Here is an 8,135-nt window from a genome sequence, read left to right as displayed (position 1 = left end):
AGAAGAATGATCACTGCATAATGGTGTTGGTCAGCCGAGATAAGTCGGATGTAGATGCCGGAGTGTAAGATAAAGGAAATCCGCCAGGGTGGTGGACCGTGGTCAACATCCTCCCCCACGGTGATGTTGAGCACCCGAATATTCGCGCAGTCAGTACTGACTAGTGTGCGGCCACCACTACGAAGCAGAGGACGAGGCGCAGCTGCATCTAGGGAAGTCCTGATGACATGAAAGAAGTGAGGAGACAGGTGAGGGCGATGCAGATATTTGATGCTGAAGTATGTAACATTAGAGTATATTCTGTCAAAGAGTGGTGGAAGCTGGAGTTCTTGTTGTAGGATGACAATCCTGGTGGAGCCGAGGCAGTCCAGGACGAGTCTCAATGCTTGATTCTGAAAATTTTCAAGAGGTTGTAAAGTTGCTCTGGAGAGTTGTGCAGGGGAGAGAAATGGTTCTGGCGATAGTGATGGACACTCCAGCAGCATAGTTGGTCAGCCGCTTGAGCGGAGTCAGGGATCGCTGCAGCCGGGTCAGTAAATCTTGAAGAAGGGGATGCACTCGTTGTCTGGCTGGGATGGAAGGAGTGAACCGTACTGGCGCTCCCTAGTAAAGATACTGCGTCTGCGTACACAGAGGTATGATGTTACCCACAATGAATTCCGGCAATGTTCTTGCTGGACGGGGCAAGAAGACTCTTCGCTGGGGAGATGATGAGTCCACATGAGGAGGCTGACACATAATGAGTGAAGGTAGCATTACAAATCTTCAGGGGAACTTGAATGGATGCATATATCGTCTGCATAGCAAGTGATGGTTGTTTCGTTGACTTTAGGAAGTAGAGAGAGAAGGCGGTGGACGAGGATGTTGAATGAAAAGGGACTAAAGACTACACCCTGTGGGATACCGAGCTCAAAGTCCCTAGCGGTACTGCATGCCCCCTTGAAGAGAACACGTGTCATTCTGTGACGAAAGTAACCTCTGATCCATCTCAGTAGATTTTCTTTAATGCCAAGTTCGACTAGCTGGTCAAAAATGATGTCTCTTTGACGACGTCAAAGGCTCTTTTTAGATCAATTAAGGCCACAACACTGGTGGGGGAAAGGCTAGTGTAGATCTACCTGTGGCAGCGGTGTGTTCCCCACTGGGGCAGAAATCCGTAAAGTCTGGGGGAGAGCTTGTCTTGTACCCAGAACATGAGACGTGAGAGGAAAATCCTTTCAAATACTTTGCAGAAACAGGATGTGAAGGAGATGGACCGGAACGTATCGGTGCCAGTTTAAGGGATGGGCACTATTGTGCTGCTGGTCCAGGCACGAGACACGTATCCCAGGCTGAAGCAGAGGTTGTACAACCGGAGTAGGGAATTGCAAGGTACATTCAGGAGTGCGCGCAGGATCGTGTAGGTGATACCATCATCCCTAGGTGATGTTGCACGTGAGGGCACGTTGCATGTGAGGCACGTAGCAGCTCGTTGTCCGTTATGGCCACATCATCCTCTTCATCCTTGTCCAGCAAGGCAGCAATGAGACGGAGTGCGCAGAAGTTATCCTGGGTCTTGTATGTCTTGTATGCGTCTTGTATGTGTACTGGGAGGCTAGCAGCTCGTGACTGCGCTGACCACTCATTGATAAGATCCTGTGTACATTGAGCAGGGCTATGATGGAAGGAACTGGGGGCTTATTCTTCACTACCCTGTTGATTGGGGTGCTACATAGAGCTCACACTTGTTTGATGGTTGATGTTGTCCATAAATTTGTGCCATGAATCCGTTTGCACACAGTGCTGCAAAGCAATAAATCATTCCTGGATAACTGATACTGGTGCAGAGTATGTGGACTATTGTGGGTCGTTGCTGAAAGGTGAGGTCATCCATTGTTGCCTTCATTTCCGCCAGAGCGATGCGATCATCTAGTGTTGAGGTGGAACCATCAGGGTGACGCTTGACGTGTTTTTTTTTTTTTATGTAGGAGGGACAATAGCCAAGGGCAACAAAAACCTAATAAAAAAAAAAAGCTCACTGAGATGCCAGTCTTCGAACAGGATCCGAAGCGGTAGTCAGAAAATAAAGGATAATTGTCTTGAAACTTCCCTCTTGAAGGAGTTCAAGTCATAGGAAGTAGAAATACAGAAGCAGGCAGGGAGCTCTAGAGTTTACCAGTTTAGTTTAAGCTTGCAGATATATCGAGTGAAGAGGACGTGTGTGACGTTGACCAGCGAGGAGTAAAACTTTTCAGGACAGTGAAAATCGAACGTGGGAAGGTGGTTGGCCATGTATGAAACGTATGCAGGGCGTACTTGGGTAGAATTGGGATGCGTGTGCGGGTGTGTATTAGAGAGGGTGCATCAAAGAGGGAATAATGTACACTAAGAGCAATGTGGTCAGAGAAGAGTGCCAGAACTGATGAACACCTGATCTGTGACGCCACCAGTTCACAAGTAAGGATGTGATCCAGATCAATACCCTGAGGATGAGTGGCACCAACAGTGTTTCAACGAGTCATCCAATTGCGAGTCAGCCAATTGCGACGGGCGTTGAAATCCCCTATGTAAACCATGGTGGGAGCTGGGAGAGCAGCTGGATACATCCCGCCCGTCACGTTACATATCTGTACGGTGCCAGCCCCAACAGTGACCTTGAGAAGCTGGAAGGTTGTGTCATTGTCCACAGAGTTCTGTAGGAAACGATGCTGAATGGAAGAGTGAATGTAGGTGACAAGTCCGTGTCTAACCCGGTGGACGTAGGACATGTAGCCGCTGAGCGAGGATGCCTCCTCTGCGGGCAGGGCATGGCCGACAAAGGCTTCCTGAATGAGCATGACATCTGGGCGGTGGCTGTGGTGCATCTGGTGGGTGCAGTAACTTTGCTCAATTTGTAATTCCACGAGACGACATGGAGCTTCACCTTATTAAACATTGCTATTAAGGAGAAGGCGGGCAGGTTGTACAGCAGCGGCAGCGCGGGCACCGCCGATGCACAGCCACAGCACAGCCAATGTACTTATTCAATGGTGTTTCAAACGTGTCATGCTTGGTAACTAAGGTATCGATGCGGGCACTGATGGCATCAAAACGTGCAGTGAGTAAAGAAAACTGAGTCTTGAGAATGTCAATATTGGCACGAAGTGCAGCCACTCGTAGTGACTCCGGAGTGGTGAGGGAGGCATATCGAACGGCAGCACGGCTGGGTGGTGGTGGCGGTGCGGGTTGAGACCTGCGCAAAGCAGCGGCTCCCATGGTGCCCTGGCGTGCCAGACATTGACTCCCGTTTGGTGACATCGTGGACATTTCCAGAGCTTGAATTCCTTCAAGAGGGAGGTTTCAAGACACTTATCCACCAATTTTTGACCACTGCTTTGACCCTTTTAGGGACTGGCATTTCAGTGGGCATTTTTTTTTATTAGATTTTTGTTGCCCTTGGCCAGTATCCTTCCTACATAAAAAAAAAAAAAAAAAAAAATTCCAGAGCGATGCCGCGTGCTGTCCGCGTCCGCGTCCGGTGCCGCGGGCTGTGGCTATATGGAGAGGGAGGCAGAAGTAACAATAGCTGGGAGTTTATGGGTGTGGCAGTGGTGAGTCATGAGCGGCAGAGCACCACGCGCACCACTCACCCGCGGAGGAGTACTGGGAAATGTGACCGATGACCTAACACCGAAAGCACCATAGCTGTTTGGCCTTCATCCAGCGAAGCTCACAAGATGGCAGGCATGGGAGGAAGCAGAGAGCGACATTCTGTGGTAGTGGCTCAGGAAGGCTCTAAGTGACCACCAAGCGGGAGAGGTGTTGTGCTGCATTCTGGGACGGGTGGGCTGTAGTGACTATCAGGACACTCCCTCCCCTTGGAGAACTTGGTAGCAGGAGAGGAAGGCTCACTATAACTGCAGTTTATGGGGATTTTGGTAGAGGGCTGGTTGGCGAGACGCGGCGCGGCAGAAATGGGTGGAACGGATAACGACTCGGCAACATGATGCGGTAGCGACGGCCAGAAGTCTTGAGACATGTCGCCCTCGTCGCTCAGTGCCAGATTAGTCTCAAGTTCCTCTAGATAGACAGATACCGAAGGCTCCATGTCCCACGCATATGTACGTAGGTAGCGGGTACAAATGAGGGGGCAAGGAAGTATCATTACGGCTGCAACAGATGTAGTGACGTATCCATGACGTCACTCCAGAGGCACAGCGCATGCACAGAAATAAGGCCCAATGACCAGAGGGGCTTGGCCGGTTGAGCTGAATTTTCTCACAGTCTACAGTCTAAGTCCAAACACGAAGAAAAAACCCAATACTGCGTAAGCGTGGACTGAACCTTAATGTTGCCGACTGCAACAGCTGTAGGGTGCTGGCAGCGGGAATCTACAGAAATCCAAAGAAAGTAGAGACTCACAGCAAGGGTCTGTTTATGTCTCGAGAGACACCTGGCGGAGAGAGAGAAAAAGAAGTCTTTTAGGTCTTTTAGCTTTTCATCTTATCAACTCCTCTCCTCTAACTGACTGTCTTCAGACTCTTTCTCATCGCCGCAATGTTGCATCTCTTGCTATCTTCTACCATTCTTTTCATGTCAACTGCTCTTCTGATCTTGCTAACTGCATGCCTCCCCTCCTCCCGCGGCCTCGCTGCACAAGACTTTCTTCTTTCTCTCACCCCTATTCTGTCCACCTCTCTAATACAAGAGTTAACCAGCATTCTCAATCATTCATCCCTTTCTCTGGTAAACTCTAGAATTCCTTTCCTATTTCTGTATTTCCACCTTCCTATGACCTGAACTTTTTCAAGATGTAAGTTTGAAGACACTAAGTCTTATGCTGTATTTTTGACTTAGGCTTTCGATTCTGTCCGGGAACCGGCACCTCAGTGGGCCTTTTTTTTTTGTTGCAATTTTTGTTGCCCCTGGCCACTGCCCCTCTTACATAAAAAAAATAGCATTTAATAATTAAGACAATCTTTGTACACAATACACAGATACAAATAATCCTAATCTAAATGTCATAATAATAATATTAACACATTCTAAACAATTCCTCCACCTTTTAATATACAACACTTAAAATTACCGTAGCCTGCATAACAATTTTGAAGTCCCACTAACCGCACAGTGTTTATTATGTATCATTATCAGGCCAGACATAAAGGCCCTGTCTTGAGATAGTGATTGAGATCTTGTGAAAAGATTAAAAATAAGTAAACAGTCTATATTAAGTTAGAGATAGGAAGAGACCATATACTTTTGCTGTAAAGACAACGAGGCATCGTATGTGAGGATGCGATAGCGCAATTTCATCAATAATTTAGAGAATAATGTTGATTACTGTCATTCTTAGAGACCTATCATCACAGATATTAGAAATATGTGGTGTAGATCCCATCCTAACTTCGTCACAGATTAAGAGATTACGTGGACATGGCTGCAAACCTTGTTTGCAGCCAACATTTCTCACCATCAAATGATCAGACTACAAAAAGACTGATGTATCATACCTACCCTGATAAAGATATGTTAGATTTATTTATTTATCTTTTTAAATGCAATATCTGCTGCTTTTTAAGAAATTGTGCCTCTATTTGTGTGGTTTTCTTTGCATTTCACTTTGCTCAACATTTTCTTTTCTAAGGCCTTGAAGAATAAGTATATATCTACCTTCCTTTAATTTGTTTCTTTTTCATCCATTATGAAAATATGAAATAATTACGAGTTTGAAGTATTCCTTTTTACTTCCACTTTCATGCAACTTATTTTAAACAATACAGTGAATATTTTTCAAGTAAAACACAAAAGAATTAAATTCTAGCGAAATCAGTGACTTCTTGGTATGTTTTCGGTTCACTCAAATAGACAGCGCTCTTGACAACAATTTAGCGCTATCGGGCATCTCTGTCTGCATTTTTTAAATTTAATTTTATTTATTTAGTTATTTGTTTATTTCTATCTATTTATTTTTTATGTGGGATTAGAAGCTTTCCATGCTTTCCGTTGCGTAGCCTATGGCTCTGATATATTTATTTCCTTCTACTCAGTATTTGGATGTCGTACCGAGTTATGTCGTCAAAAGGCATCCACGTTAGAATTCCCTCGTTCACTGAGGATACGGTCACACTGCACACGAATTGCTGGGAGGGTGGAGGGTAACGGGATACTTAGCGGGTAGATGCAAGCGATGCCGTGCCAACATTGGAAGAGGATAAATCGCATGGGAAGTCAGTCATTGTTTATGTGCTGGTCGCACCCACTCGGTGCAATCAATGTCACTGTCAAAATTCTCGAGAAAATTGCTCCTAAGACTGTGTCTCTGAAATTATATGAAATTAGATGATGGAAGTCAGCGGATCTTGCTGGATCCACGACTTTAACAAGCAGTGAGAAAGCCGTGGTGAATTCAACAATGTGTACTGTCAAGCTCGCATGTACGACCTACAGCCATCTCCTGAAGGTTTGGACGTCGACGAAAAGATGTGGAAAAGTGCAGGGTGTTATCATCAGCGTAGGAGTGGAGAGGACAACAAGTTTGGTTTAGAAGATCATTGATGAATAATAGTTAGAGAGTGGGTGACAGGACAAAACCTTGAGGAACACCTCACACCATTTAATAGATTTAGGAGAAGAACAGTGACCGTCTACTACAGCAGCAATAGAACGCTCTAAAAAGAAACTTGAGATGAAATTATCGGAATGACAGCCTGAAGAAGAAAGATACTCTACTACAGAGCACCTTATACTAACCCTCTATGTGACAACTCTATAATGGAGCCAGGCATCATAGTAGCATGTAACAACCACAATAAATATGGACAAATGGCCCACAAAACAAACAGGAGGTAAATTCACACAACGCCAATGAGGAGTCACATTGTAATTTATATCTAGTGCCTAGCAAAGTACACTTACAGGCAGGCTGATAGATACACCTAACCTCTAAATATACAGGCAGGGGTGTACAGCAAATTAACTAAATCATATACCCTCTTATAGAAACTAGCGCAGCTAGCTGTACCCTTCCCAGTCTCCTCAATGGTGCTACTTATCACAATATGTCTATCTCATCCAAGCTACCAACTCTCTACTGGCTGGAAATCGTGGGAACGCCTCCCACACTCGTGGTCACAAGGATATGACTCATGCATAAGGAGAGGACGAGGATGGGGGCATAGCTCACTGCACGCCTCCGCTTCGCCTCACTCATCGCTGTCGTACATAAATAAAACACTTTTCTACTGAAAATTCTGATGACTAAACTATGGGGTCTGGATGAATACTGATAACTTTATTGCCAAGGACAACTCTTCTGCTATAATCTTGATGAGACTCAAAGTGAATAAATAACAGGAAGTAAGGAAAATTACAAAGAATGAGCACAACAAAACATAACAAAACATAGCAAACTGCAACTTCTGGTCACTTCTTCTCCATCTCCGTCATTTAGCTTTTCACTGCTTTTGCTACTTCTTCATCTACTCTTCTTCATAGGGTACAAGCATCAGAGTCACCAGGCAATGACATCCATACATTCTTGTAACACGCCACTAGCCCACCAGGGACTGTAGCCTCCTGGTGCATTGGCATAGCACTACAACGAAATCCACTTCCACTGTTAAGTACAGCGATACTATCACACTTCATTCCTCCTGCCGACTCCTCGATGACACAGGTATCGCCGCAACGAGCTGATGGCTGCTCCTTTTCAGGACGCAACACACACATTCCCGCGTTCAAAGCCAAACAAACACACGCACCCATCACTAAACAACAAATCCCGGCTCCAATTTTGAGCCTGGCCTGTGTGCTCCAGGACCAAACCCACTGGTACCAGCCAATGCTCCCGTGTGCATTCACGTTGTGTCAAACCCGATACCTTGTCAACTTGAGGAAGCTGACATCCATCACCATATACTACCCTGCTTGGGTTCACCACCTGACACTCAACAACACCTCGGCCACAGGCCGCCCCCAGCAACACCGACGGTTCTTCCCAAGCCGCAAGCAACAAACTCCTACCGGCAGCCTTGCTCAGCGCTGCCTCCCGAAGCCGCACCGTAACGCTCTCGTCATCGACACTATCATAACTCTCCCAGGAAGAAGGAATCGGGCTAGCAACACTATTCACAACCTCCACACCAGAGGAAACAACACTCACCATAACACAACAG

The sequence above is a fragment of the Scylla paramamosain genome, chromosome 9 (genome assembly GCF_035594125.1).
Source record: "Scylla paramamosain isolate STU-SP2022 chromosome 9, ASM3559412v1, whole genome shotgun sequence".
Lineage (NCBI taxonomy): Eukaryota > Metazoa > Arthropoda > Malacostraca > Decapoda > Portunidae > Scylla > Scylla paramamosain.
Note: the sequence above shows the minus strand (reverse complement) of the source record.